This window comes from Seriola dumerili, unplaced genomic scaffold, assembly GCF_002260705.1.
Source record: "Seriola dumerili isolate Sdu_G_001 unplaced genomic scaffold, Sdu_1.0 BDQW01000533.1, whole genome shotgun sequence".
Classification (NCBI taxonomy): domain Eukaryota; kingdom Metazoa; phylum Chordata; class Actinopteri; order Carangiformes; family Carangidae; genus Seriola; species Seriola dumerili.
This window is the reverse complement of record NW_019174788.1, coordinates 1,593,120-1,606,695: the sequence shown is the minus strand read 5'-3', so window position 1 is coordinate 1,606,695 and position 13,576 is coordinate 1,593,120.

Below are 13,576 nucleotides of genomic sequence, written 5' to 3'. Positions count from 1 at the left end.
ATAACGCGCTGCATCTCTGAGTGTCTTGTGCATGAGTGTGTGTACAACTAACTGACATATCCTGCTTTCGCCGGATATAGCGCTCATGAGATCCCCCTCTTCTCCTCTCTTCAAGGAATGACAGCTTCAAAAACCTTTCCCCAATGATTATAATTGACTGATTGGTGAGTCCTTAACTTCCTCTGCCTCCTTCAATAATCCCAACATAGCTCTCAAGTGGCTCTAAGCTGTCTTTATGAGTGCCTGCTTGTGTGCTTTATGATTGCCTGATGTGAAAGTGGCAACGGTGGTACGAGGGGGTAATTTGTCGGAACCCAACAAAGAAATGTTGTAACAATTAATCACGGGGCGAACACCGAAGAACATGGTAATTATGTTCATTAAGTGGCGAGCACGAGGGCAATTATCTGGCATCAGTGCGGGTTGTCACAGGCATGTCAGGCCGAGATGTTGCAATAACTCACCACTTTTAAGGGGTTATCACCTTTCATCAAATATGGTCAGATGGGTAAGGAGTAGTACGTATGTAGCAGAATGGCCACAATTGAGTCACATGGTTGATGCTGTTCAAAGTGCCGCCGTGTGTCCTTGAGTTTCTACGCAGATCCAGTAAGAACCCTAATGTATGGGAGTACTAATATATACAGTCTGAATATGCTAATTGATGTCATTTACTTCTCCTACATCTCCATATGATGTTATCATAGAAATGTAACAGAAAGTGGTTATTTATTTTCCAAGTTAACATGGTCATATACATATTTATGTTTTATAAAAATTTTATTAAATTGTCATTTGGGGGATTAACAATCAGGCAGACTCTATTGTTAGGATACAACATCTTTCATTTGATGGTTGCTTTTATAACCACAGCACTTGAATGCATACATTATATGTAAACATAGGTAGGCAAACGGAGGACAAATTTGTAAGTTCACTTGTGTTAGGGCTGGGCTATGGTTGACATGAACTATAGTTTGTACAAAGTCTCATCTAAAGGCCCCTAAGGCATCTAAAATGTTCATAGCTGTTCTGAATGTCCACGTAGGCAGGGCAAAAAGCCTGCCGTACAAAAAGATAATGTGAATGAATGTGCATTTCCAACCACTACTGTTGACGACTATTAGGAGTTGAAAACATTAAACTTGACGGCTGATGGTGCTAATCCTCCAGTCCGGTGCCATCAAACCACTTCAGAAGAAGAAGATGCAATGAGATGACGTAATTAAAAGAGCGGCAGTCAAACCTCAAATGGTCGAAACCCTGGTAGAAAACGCGATGGAAATATGGCATTAATGTTTGTTTCATGTATTAATTTGAGGAACGCTGCAGCCTCCTCGCCCCACACAGATTTGATGTTTTCACTCTCATTGCTCCACTGGAGCCGAAGCTTCTTGAGGCGTTGTCATGATTTATTCGCTAAATCTGTTTTCATTGCAATTTGCCACATTTTGTTTCATTGATGCACCAACTTTTCCACAGCAGAATGGAAACACAACTGTGCCACGAGAGGTAACGGGGTTAACGGTGCACATTAATGGAGAGTATCTTTTCCAAGGAATTCATGGTGTTGCACTCACAGAAGTTAGTTAGAGTAGTTATGTGCAGAATTAAAAAAAAAAAAAAAAAAGAAGAAGAGAAGAGCTTGAGATAGAAGTTCAAAACCTGTGTAGTGTCTGACCTGTGCACATCTGGCCAGTGGTTATGCTTGTTGGACTAATGTAAAGTTCCAAAAACTTAGACGCAGCCCCACCGTATCCGATGTCTGACAGATAAGGGTGGAAAAGGGTTTCGGATGCTGTTCGATGATCTGACAGTGTGCTTCTTTTGAACCATACTGACACCTTAAGTATTACACTACACACATTATTTATTCAGGGCAACATTATTGTTCTGACTTAAGTTTCCTTCTAGACACACATATGACTCATTTTGATTCTTTCAAGCACACAGAAGAAGATGACTTACCACCACACCTTTCTACACCTGTATGAAACTCCAACGCTTGTCTGCTGCATATTTACTTTCTGTCTGACTTGCAGTGAAAGAGACTTGCAAGCCCCAGTGAATCCTCAAACAAAAGGCTGAAACTTAAATCCTTACTCACAAATCTCAGCCTTGTAGATACAAAACCTGGAAATACCATTGGGCTAATTAAGCTGATTGGCTCTGTCTGTCCTGAAAGAAGGCCGGTCTGCCAATCAAATGTGGATGTTTCTGCTGTAACAAACTCTGGCAACGGCTTTTCTTTCCCACTTGAAGCCGGGGGAAGAATCAACCTGACAGTGGAGCGTGTGATTGGACAGAACTGTGCAGCCTGTAGCTGTCAATCAGTCGGTGAAGAGTTGAGTATTTCTGACCCTTCTCACAACGCTGCACACCTCTCAAGCTGCCAGGCGTGAAAATAATAGATACTTAGGATAAAGAGTCCCAGTATAATTATACAAACCTGCAGAAGACTTCCTATCCTCCACTTTGTGAACACATCGGTCCTCTCCTGACATACTCTCTCCTCTATCTCTGGTTGAAAAAACATCTCCAGGTATCTATGCTCTCGAGGAGGGCAAGGCAAGAGAAAGACAAATAGCGTGGGTTTTTTATCACCAAAGCCCTCCTGGAAACAGACAATAGCCACACAGGTCTTATTTTAGTCACTGCCTTTTGTGGCTGCCAGCCTTCTCAAACTCCCTCTCTTCCTTTTCCCTTTTATTTTCTTGTGTTTTTCCTTGGGCACAGTTCTCTCTCCCTCTCTTCCTCTTTCTTGCCTTCTGTCTCAATTGCAAGCCTATTTGGAGCATGTTTGTTTTCACGCTTTCTCCTCTCGTTCTCAATCTCTCCCTCCCTCTCATTTTCTCTTGCCTTCCCCTCCTCCCTCTTTTCCCTCGCAGTGTGTGTGTGTGTGTGTGTGTGTGTGTGTGCTGTACATCCATCGATGGATGCGAGGCGTGTATAACCTCAGGTAAGCTCAATGAAGCAGCCTGACTAGCCAGTGTGTCTGTGGGAGGCTCTGGCTCATCTCTGCCTGCATCCCTGTAGCCTTAATCTGTGACAGACCATTTCATAATCACAGCCAACGGGGCTTCTCTCTCTGTGTCTCTCGCTCCTCCTCCTCCTCCTCATCCTCCTCTTCTTCTTCTTCTTCTTCTTCTTCTTCCTGTGTTCCTCATATCACTCTCTCTCTCTCCCTCCCTCACTCTCTCTCTCTCTCTCTTCCTTCTTTTTTTCTCTCCCAAAGTGCAATAATTCACAGGCATGCACCCTCCCACAGGCGGATTAGCAGGCGGCGTGCTCGTCCTACATAATCGCAGCACAATGGAGCCCAAACGTGCTGCCGCCACAACCACAGCCATAGGGCACAATGCATCTGCGATGTCCCCTCATACCAAATGACACTGGACAAAATGGACCCCGTCTTGGACCCACCACCTGCACTGCAGGCCCAGCCTGTCCTCAGTGGCCCATTGTGGACTGGGATCCATCGGTGATAAAATAAGTAAAATTAGCTCCTCTCCAGATACATTTGGAGAAACCCTTCTTTCTTTGTCTTGGACTGACTCCTTATTTGATTGTTGAAAGCCGGCCAGAAAACTCTCCCTTCTGAAGAGGGGTCTTGTAATCAATATTTTCATTTCTTTAGTCTTCATAATTTAGACTATGTAGATGAGTTTATGGATGTCTGTGTGTATGTGGAGGAATCTGTTATAAGTAAGAAAGACAAAGAGAATCCTCACCCAGCTCCCATCTAAAAACAGAAGTTCTTCAAATGATAAAAAAGGCAAATTGTGGCATCCTCCCTTTGATCTTGATGTAACATATGAAAATTCTGTGAACACATTCACTGCACAGTGTTCGCCTCCAAATCGTTCCGTGAGCCCAGTCGATTACAGTGTGCGACATTAACATATTGTAAAAAAGGAACAAGCATCTTATGATTCATTTTCATTGTCAGAATAATAGCTGAGCCGATTAGCAGCATTGTTGCCATTGGAGAGGCAAAACATCATTACGCTCCTCAATCTGTTTGAGTAATTAAACCATTTGGGAGAATCATCTCATGTGTTTGCTGATTCAGTTGAAAAAAAAAAAAAAAAAAAAAAACTGCTGTTGAGCGCTGCAGCTATATGTAATGTTACATTTATGTATTAGCTTTAAAGGGCTTAAGTGTGAAGCTGTGCACAACTGCTCTGGTAACGGAATGTCAAATAGGATCCGTCGCTCCATTCCAATGCATTTCATATAATACTATAATGAAAGGCGAGGATTTATACCGCATTAGTATCAAGCTCCATCAGATTTAAAGCCAAAAATCCATTCTATATCCTCCAAGTTTTCCTCTAACATTTTCTGGGCGCTTAATTTAATTTTCTCTCAAAGTGCCAGCCGACCGCTGTTCTTTGGTGTCAGGTGAATGAAATAATTTGCACATACTTTGCGCCTAAACTGTGGAAATCCAGGAGGCAATTGCATGCTCTGCTGTATCACACAAACACACCAAATCTCCTTTTTTTTCTGTTACTGTGTTGTAGAAAATGTAATATTAGGCTGACTTTCAAAGCATGAATTTGGAATACCTGTGACTATCCGATTTGATTTTATCCAGCTTTACCTAAACCAGATCTGCTCTGTTCCTTCTGTAAAAACCCACACTGTATCTTTCCATTCACTCCTTTCTGTACACTCTAATAGCAATAGATGATATACATTAATGTCTCCCTCAGCACCATCCATTCAAAATGCTACAGGTTTTCTGGAGACTCGGCCTGTATGTAAAACATGGACCCGCTCAGCCCGGTATAGCTTCCTCTCCTCCTCTTATCCCTTTCTATTTCGCCACCTCAGCACAAGCCCACACTGTGGTAATCCCTCACAAGTCAGGACAAAATGAGTGACACAGGGTGGGTCGCAGCTGGAACATGCACAGCCGTACATAAGATATCTCCCAGATTCTGCCTCTACCTGGGCTTACGGACAGACCCAGAATATATTAGTGATTTGGCGAGCCTTATAGCCTGGCACGCCGGAGCCTTACGGGGTGCGGGCCTTTTCACACATGCAGGTTTAAACACACACAGGACTTCATTAAAAGCATCACTGCAAGATGATGCTCGATATATGTAATCCACATGCATGTTCACCCCCTTCCGCTTAGCAACTCCAAAGAGGCTTGTTAATCCTTGCCTGTGTTGAGGCAGATGCTGGAATGCCACTGCCAGGTGAGCACACAGCACAACAACTGTATGAACGCGGACACACTTGTGTAAGCAGTCATGTACACACCAGTGGATGTTTTCGGCCATTGTGTTGCCTGAAAATATATCGATGAACATGTACTATATGTGAGGTGTGTGCTGTGGTTTAAACATGAGCAATGAGTTTTTGTTCTGCTTCTCTTTTCTGTAAAGCGTGTCCCATGAGCACCTCAAACACAACGCCAGAGGTATGTTTGAATGGATAAAGGTAAAGGCTAGGGGGTCAACATGGCCACATATATGAGGGGCTGCACTCGCATATGACCTCACTGGAGAGGAAAAAAATGAAGTGAAACATCTACAAAGAACATGAAAGAAAAAAGAATTATACAGTATAAGACAACTATATACAGGTCATACGAAGAGTTAATACTGTAGGTTGGTGGGGCTAAACACTGGTAATGTTATGCAGTTGTTGTCTCACTTTTGGCTTTGCTCTCATTCCCCCTTCCCTCTCTCTTCCTCTCCTCTCCTCTCTCTCTCTCTCTCCCTCCATGTCAGTCTGCTGATTTATAGCTCTGTTTAAGCGAAGGCCACACGTCTCTCCCGACGCTGCTATTTGTTTCAACCCCGCTTCATTTTTCCACTCTACCCCCCTCTGAAGGCAACCAGGAACCAACAAAAATTAACCCTTGGCTCTTATGCACACAGCAAAGTGTGTTTTGTGGCTCTTCCCAGGTTGTACCTGCTACTGGGAACTTGACAGGGCTGCACGGTGACTCCACTGTTGTTCTGACAAAGCGACTAGCACGCCCAGCCCTCTGCTGTTGTTGTTAGGAGTGCGTTGGAGATGTAGAAAAATGACGTGCCACAAGGATGCCATTAATAATGCTCACAGGCAAGGTTTTCTTGACGTGGGGAAAAATGGCCGACGTCACAAGGCCCTTTTATCAGCCTAATTTCATAAGAGAATTTCATGTCTGAGCAGGGAAAAGTGGCTATTTTTCCTCTTCTTTTATCTTGTAAACAGCCATTACTTGGAGAGGTATACAGGCCTGCTCTGGCAGTAAGTGGATATGAATTTCAAGACCAAACCATCCTTTTATATCAGCCCCTCTCACAAATGCTTTGACATAATCGTGACATCAGACAGGCTTACTTTTTTCACTGCACTTGGGTTCCAGCTGCACCATAATTCATTGCATTTTCTTGATGAAAATTTTTTTTTCTTCCTATCAGTGATACTGAAAATTAGTTCTTTTTTCCAGCAAGCTAAAACAATTGTTTGACTAAATCAAAGAGGCAGCTGGAGCCACAATTACATATTGTGAGTGCGATTGTGTAACCAGCACTGAGAGGGATGCGTCTGACTTGGCTTTGTGCATTGTGGCTGGTTTGTCTGCTGCTGTGCAGTATTGTACCATATTTGCACTTTTCTTCCCTTTTCTCTGTCTGTGCCTTTGTGGCAGCCTGGCATGGAGCAGGCTGTTGTTTACCCTGGTAAGCTGCCCATTGTCTCTGGTGGGAATTCCCTTTGGGAGAGAGCGCCACGGGAACAAGGCTCGGCACTCTGCAAGAAGCTAACCGCAGAGCTGCTACCGCAGCATTGGTGGGGCTTCTGTGCATCCGCTGGGATCTGGTGCCAGGGGTAAGATGGTCATCCCCTGGGACTGGGAGAGATGGCAAGATCGAGGAATCAAAAGGGAAAAAGTGAAAGACCGGCAACTAAAGGGGAAGAGGGGGACAGACAAGGGATGAAAGTATAAGACAATTTATAGTTAAACAAATTCCCTTAGAAATAGAAGTAGTAGTATGAAAAGCAAATGATGCTGAGAAAATAACCCAGGCGTTACATCAGGTTTGGACAAGAAGAACAAATAGAAACAGATGCTGCATAGCTGAGGAAGAGAATTAACTGGAATCAGGCTCATTTTATTCATCTGGCAACATCCTGATATGTGTGTTTAACCTACTGCCATTTAATATTGGCAAAAGTGGTAGACAGAGAGAGACAGAAATGCATCAGAACTGGAAGAGAACCCAAACTCATCTCTAAAATATTCCACTCCCTCTCGCATCATTTCTAAAACAAGGCTTCCTGTAGTATGACCTAACCCTCCTGCACCTCTGTGCAACAGTCAGCGCTGACTTGAGGCCCGGTATATGCCCAGGGCTGGAGTAGAAGGCGTGCCCCAGCTCAGGTGTGCTGGTAATGGACGCGGGGCACTGACAGTTTGGGTTAGTCGTCTGGCTAGATGCGACTTGACAGCAGCAAAGCTCGCAGGGCCCAGTAGGCAGGTTGGGTGCTAAGGGCCTTATAGTGAACCTTAAGCGCGCAGGACTCAAAGGGGAGAAAAGCGCACAGAACAGCACTGAGTCACATCTCAAGTCGAATGGGATGAACTGTTGGTCAATCAGTGTCACTCCCTGTAGCTGTGCTGTTTTGTAATGATAACAGCAGACAGCTTAGTGGACTTGTGTTTATTTGATGTTTTTAAAATGGATGTTTTCAAAATAATGTTATCAAAGTAAAATTTTGTATAGTGGAATACATACACTAATCAGAAAATCATATTACCAAGTACCTGTTTAACTGTTTCCACTTAGTTTTTTTTTCTTCCTGTTGGAGTAAATCACTCTTGGTTTTTGAAGATGCGGACTTAATGGCTTTGTGTAGTTTAGGAGCATTCCACTACTTTGGAAGAGGTTGAAATGCCATTGGTTAAGATAATGGAAGACAAGGATGTAAAGTTCAGTGGAAGAGAGCCTAATGCCTTCTTAAGGTGAGCCATTTCAGCACGCAACCGCATTTGTATACGTCTGCGTATTTACCCGCGAAGGGAGGGAGGTGACCTTTCCATGTGGAGATGGTGTCTGCATGGAAACGCTGCTTGCTGCATCCTAATGGCCACTCAGGGCCACCTCGCCTCCGCGGCCGTCCTGATATTTGCCTAAATGTGTGGGTGAAAGTTTTTTTTTCCCTTTTCTTTTTTTTTTCTTACCCCTCCCAGATATATTTACAGAGAATTCGTGGTCAGCAGAAGTGAGGTGGTGGGAGTGAGGGTCAAAGGGTGTATGTAATGTTAGACAAACTGGGAGCTCTTTGTTTAAGACTTATAGCAAAGCCAAATGGACAAAAGGGAATTTTCTGTGTTTGACTTTGAGCTGAAAATAGTTTACGTTACAAAGTTTTACAAATAACAAAAAAGCAGTTTACAAACTGACACAGACACTCAACAGTGTAGGACTGACACAGTATCATTAGTAATGCTGCTCTGAGTGAGGGTTAAGGCAGAGGTCTCCCAGTCAACATGGCTTCCTGCCTCCTGCTGCTCTGTGGATCATTAGGAAAATGAACGATTGGAGGACTGTGTGTGTGTGTGTGTGTGTATGTGTATGTGTATGCATGCATGTGTGTGAGATTTCTGTGCCACTGGGCTGTGGGCAGCCTGATTACTCTGCTCTGTCTCCTACTTACCTGCCGGCCCACTGACTTACCTTCAGCATACTAACTCCCTCCAGTTCCCTCCTCCCCTCAGAACACACACACACACACACACACACACACACACATACATGGGAAGGAATCACAAATGCATTAATTTGTCTAGATTCATCTCTGCAAAACTTCTGAATGTATCACATCTTGACAGATGATTCTAGGCCAGTAAATCTATTCCTCAGGGTATCTGTGTACCTTTGCAAAAAAAAAAAAAAAAATCCCTTTAGCTTGTAAAATCCCCTCACTAGCACCCGTTTTTCTCCTCTGTTTTATGTGTGTATAGCCAGTTGTATACTTGGAGGCAAATGGCACACATGCATTTTAAAAGCACATCAACGACTGGGGCAAAAACCCCAAAAGGTGGGAGAAATTACAGGATCAACGATTGATGTCAGGGGAGCAAATCTGAGCAAGGGGCTGGAGATTTTTCACTTCTGCGAGGGCGTTTGTGTGAGCTGTCCCCATTAACAAGCAGAGGAGATAATGTTGGTGGATGGACACAGTATGTGAGTGTGTGTGTCTGTCTGTCTGTGTGTGTGTGTGTGTGTGTGTGAGTGTGTGTGTGTGTGTGTGTGTGTCTGTGTGTGTGTGTATGCGCGTGCTCCTTCTTGCTAAGCCTACGTCACACTACACGTGCTGAGCCTGACAAAACGAGGGATGGCGGTAATGTCAGGCATTGAGCTAACAGCATCATTTGGTAAACATTCAGTTTGCTTAAACTCAGTACTGTAAACTTTGTTTTTCCCATTAATATAAAAAGCAGACATAGTTGGGGAAAAATAAAGCTATACTGTAGATGCATCTAAATGTGTTTTTATAAAATATAGAATTGTGGGAAATTATGAGCAAAATCACAGCTACTTTACATTTTTGAGAAAAACATCAATCAGCTTCCAACCACAGAATGAAGATACACGTTTGTATTTTACTTAAATTACAAATTAATGAATTAGGGAGTTACAGAAATATATTGTATGAATTTATATATCCTGTAATTTCAGTGACAATTATTTACAAATCCACCTCCTCCTTCTCTGATTACCCTAATCTTCATCTAAAGAGTACAAAGGAATGGAGTTGTCTTTTTATAAATTCCCACCATTCTTTATTTTGCAACACAAACAAATTCACACTTTGCTGTTCACACATTAATTATGCAGTTGGAGAAAAAGCTGCAATGGTGGAAAGGAAGGTGAAAATGAGGAATTCAGTTTCTTGTGCTCCCTTGTTGAATATTCATATAAGATCAATTTTTGATGCTTTCGGGCGTTGTTTGTTCCAGGGTGGCTCAGTCACTTCCTATTTGTGAAGCTGTTAGGTACCAGGAAATGGGTGAATCCATTTTTGGTGAGAGGAGAAAGGTGTCTGTGCTCCAAGGTAGACATATGTGAGGTGTCTGTGGCAGACTGTGGAAGATATTTCAAGTGTGGCTTGATCACCAGCCCCACTCCCACCCAAATTGCACCTAAATTTCATTTGATTAAATTTGTTTAGTATGTCATTCAGCGCCGTGCCGACGTTGATTAGCTCTGACAGTCAGTGACGGCCACTTTTGTAGCTCTTTCTAGTTGCCTGTCATCATTTTTCTTGGAGCTCTGCACAGTTTGTTTCACCTCTCCAAGTTGTTTGAGAGCACTTAAAGATAATTATTGCCAAATGATGCTCTAATGAGGGGAACAACTGTCCTTAAGTCTTTGCGTGAGAGCTGGGCCTGCTTGCTGTGACGCCACCTTTTTAGGCATCATTTTGTTTGCCCGTTTGACAGTGTCAGACTTTCTATAGATGTTGCCTCAATCTGACGCATGCCATAATAATTGGCTGAGCGCAGGAGATGCAAATTGCTGAGGATTTATTAAAATGCACCTTAAAGGGGTTAGAAATGTCTGTTCGCAAGTCAAATTACCATTTCGCCTCTCTTTGAGTATGTCTTTTTTTTTTTTTTTTTTTTTTTTTTTTTCAACCTCTCTTAAACTTCCTGCGCTCTTGGAAGAGGTCAGACACAGCCCTTCATTTGTGGAGGAGGATTTTCGTCTCCTGTGGAAAATTGCAAGGCATTTAGAGCTATCGGAGAGGGTCAGGGACCTTTCCTTTAATTTCCCTTTATCTTCTCTACCATGCTGCACAACCCCAAGCACATCACAGTGCTGATGTCTGGCCTGTCTCTATGCATGCTGTTTATTTGTGTACCTGTTTTTCCCCTCTCAGTCAAACAGGATGGAATATTCTTACCAGAACTTGGCCCATGCCTCCTAGATATTTAGGTCATTTTTCATGCCTCTATAAGATGTGTGAGCGAAATGTGTTGTTGTTGTTGAATTCCATTCACAAATCAAAGTATTAACTTAAGATCTTGTGAATAATTTTTGAGATTTGCTGATGAGATTAACGTTGAGTTGGCTGAGGTGATGCGTTTGCTGGAAGAGCCTTCCTGCAGGTAAAGCTTTTGTGTTGCAGCCTGAACCTCCACAAGAATATTAATGACTTTGGTCGATTGTTTCCATTCAACAAGGCCCCTTCCACGTGGCTGTTGTGTATCTCCTTTGGTGTCTTGAAAAGGCACGGTTGCTATGGGAACCTACATTGTGTCACTGGTCAGCCGTGAGAGGCAGTTGTTTCTCGCTGGTGACATAACAACAAAACAATGAGCGCACGGAGGACGGTAATGTTCTCCTATAAGCTTTCGAAAGAGACGTTAGGACAAACATTTCCCCAGTAATCCCTAACTGAGACTTGCAAGCAGGGGACTGGAACTAATGAAGACAACTATTCAATTACGAGCTCAATTAATGCAAATGCCTGGAAGCACGGATCACAGATGAACCTCGCCTTAGATGTTATGGACCACAACTGGAGGCGAACAACACATTGAATTTCTCCCTCAATCCCTTGGCTTAGCACTCATGCCTGTCTCCACTTCAAAATGGCTTTATGGGCTCGTGAGAGGGACCTGAGAGTGTGCCTCAAATCTATGTCTTTGTCCACTGTGTAGGGTCATAAAGACTTGAATTGACTGTGTCTAGATATGGACCCTCAACCTCTTCTTACGCATTACTCTGTTATTGCCATTCTCTCCCGAGGTTCATCTCTAGCTGCGCTTTATTTGATCAAACACAACAAAAAGTCCAATTTAACCCAATTTCCCTTATTCAAGCTTTGATTCTTGCTTTGGCTCATATTGATTTCATACAACTTGTTATGTTCTGTTTCTTCTGTCTTGTTTTTGGATAAATCCATGTTGTTTACAGTGTGCGATGATCCGCGGGGCATCAAGATTATTCTTAACCCTCTTCCTCGCCGCGGTTTTGTGGTGTATCGATAGGTAGACATGTTTGCTTATAATTAAGTCCCTACCACACCACAGATGGGACTTAGTTCAGACCTCTTGGCCCAATTAAAAATAGGCTTCCCTACTTCAGTACTACCTGCTTTGTCATATGTATAAATGCATTAGTTTGATAAAGAGGGTTACAGCAGCAAGGCATTTACAGTGGTTGATACATGATGCTTTTATCCACATGATGCAAAGTAACTCTGAATTACCACACAGTATTACATCTTAACATAAAGCACCTTGTTGCCCAAAGGGAAATGTTCCACACTGATTAAAGATTAAAGATGAAAAAAACAGAGGCTTTGCAAAAGAGAAAACATCTCTAATTATTTCCCTAGAAATAAAATAAAATGGTAAAGGCCACTGGGGAGTTGGGTCTAATTATTTCATTTATCTGTAAAAGGCCTCGTGAGGATGTTTCCGTCCTTTACTTTCATTTTTCTTCTCTTTTTACACCTTTAGCAGTCTTCTCCTTATTGCGTTATGTTGCATCTCTTTCTCTGCTTCATCTTTGCAGTAGATTTTTAGGATAATAACTGATGTGCATGCATTCACTAGATTAGAAGACATTGATGGTAATTATTAAAGGTGACTGTGAGTAATTCAAACTAGTCCACAGTCCTCTGTGGCTCATTAGCTGAAGCTATGCTCTATAGACCTCTGCTCAAACCACTGGCAGGAAAAGGAGCCACCCCTCTCCTCTCCTCTCCTCTCCTCTCCTCTCCTCGATCGCACGTTAAACACTATAATTACATTATATAATTACACTCCAGTGTTTGTTGTACATTAGAAAACATGTCTTTTTCTGACAGTAATGGGTAACTGATCTGTAAATTAGCACACCTGACCTAACTAACTGTGATGGCTCAAGATGACTGCAGGCGTATTCTGTCCAAAGCTCTCGCTTACTTGATTGGTCAGTGCTGTGTAACGTTCTTCCATCGTGAATTTTCTTTCTTAAATTGTTAACTCACACTTTGTTTGAACTTTTGCAACACTGGCATCTTTTTCTTTCTTTAGTTTTTTTTTATTTTTTATAGAGCTAATATATAATTTGAGCTCCAACTGTTGGACCTACAGCTCACCATTGTCGTGTTTTCCATGTTTCTGTTTTGGCCATGTGTTGTGAAGCTTGAGATCTTAGTTTACATTGTCAAACAGGAAAAAGGAATTGGCCATACACCATCATAAGTTCCACAATTGAGTTTCTTTCCTGGTCCGTCAAACAAAGTGCACACTTTTTGTTTTGGCTGTTGTTGTTTGCAAAATCTAATCATATTCTCTTGCATGATGCTTCTGCAAGTGTTCTGTCGAGTCTCTTTTGTGTTAATGCCAACCGACACTGATTGCTCCCCTTAAAACGCAACACATATTGCACTCTTAGCAGTCTGTCGATGCCCCCCCCCCCCCCCCGCTTTAGCATGAAATAGCATAGCTGACATAATGACGGCAGGCAGCTGCTGTGGCTACTGTTGTTAACACATTGCACGTTGCTACTTCTCATTGTGGTTGCACAAAGTGTACCAATAGAAGTAGAAATTTAAATTATGTTCA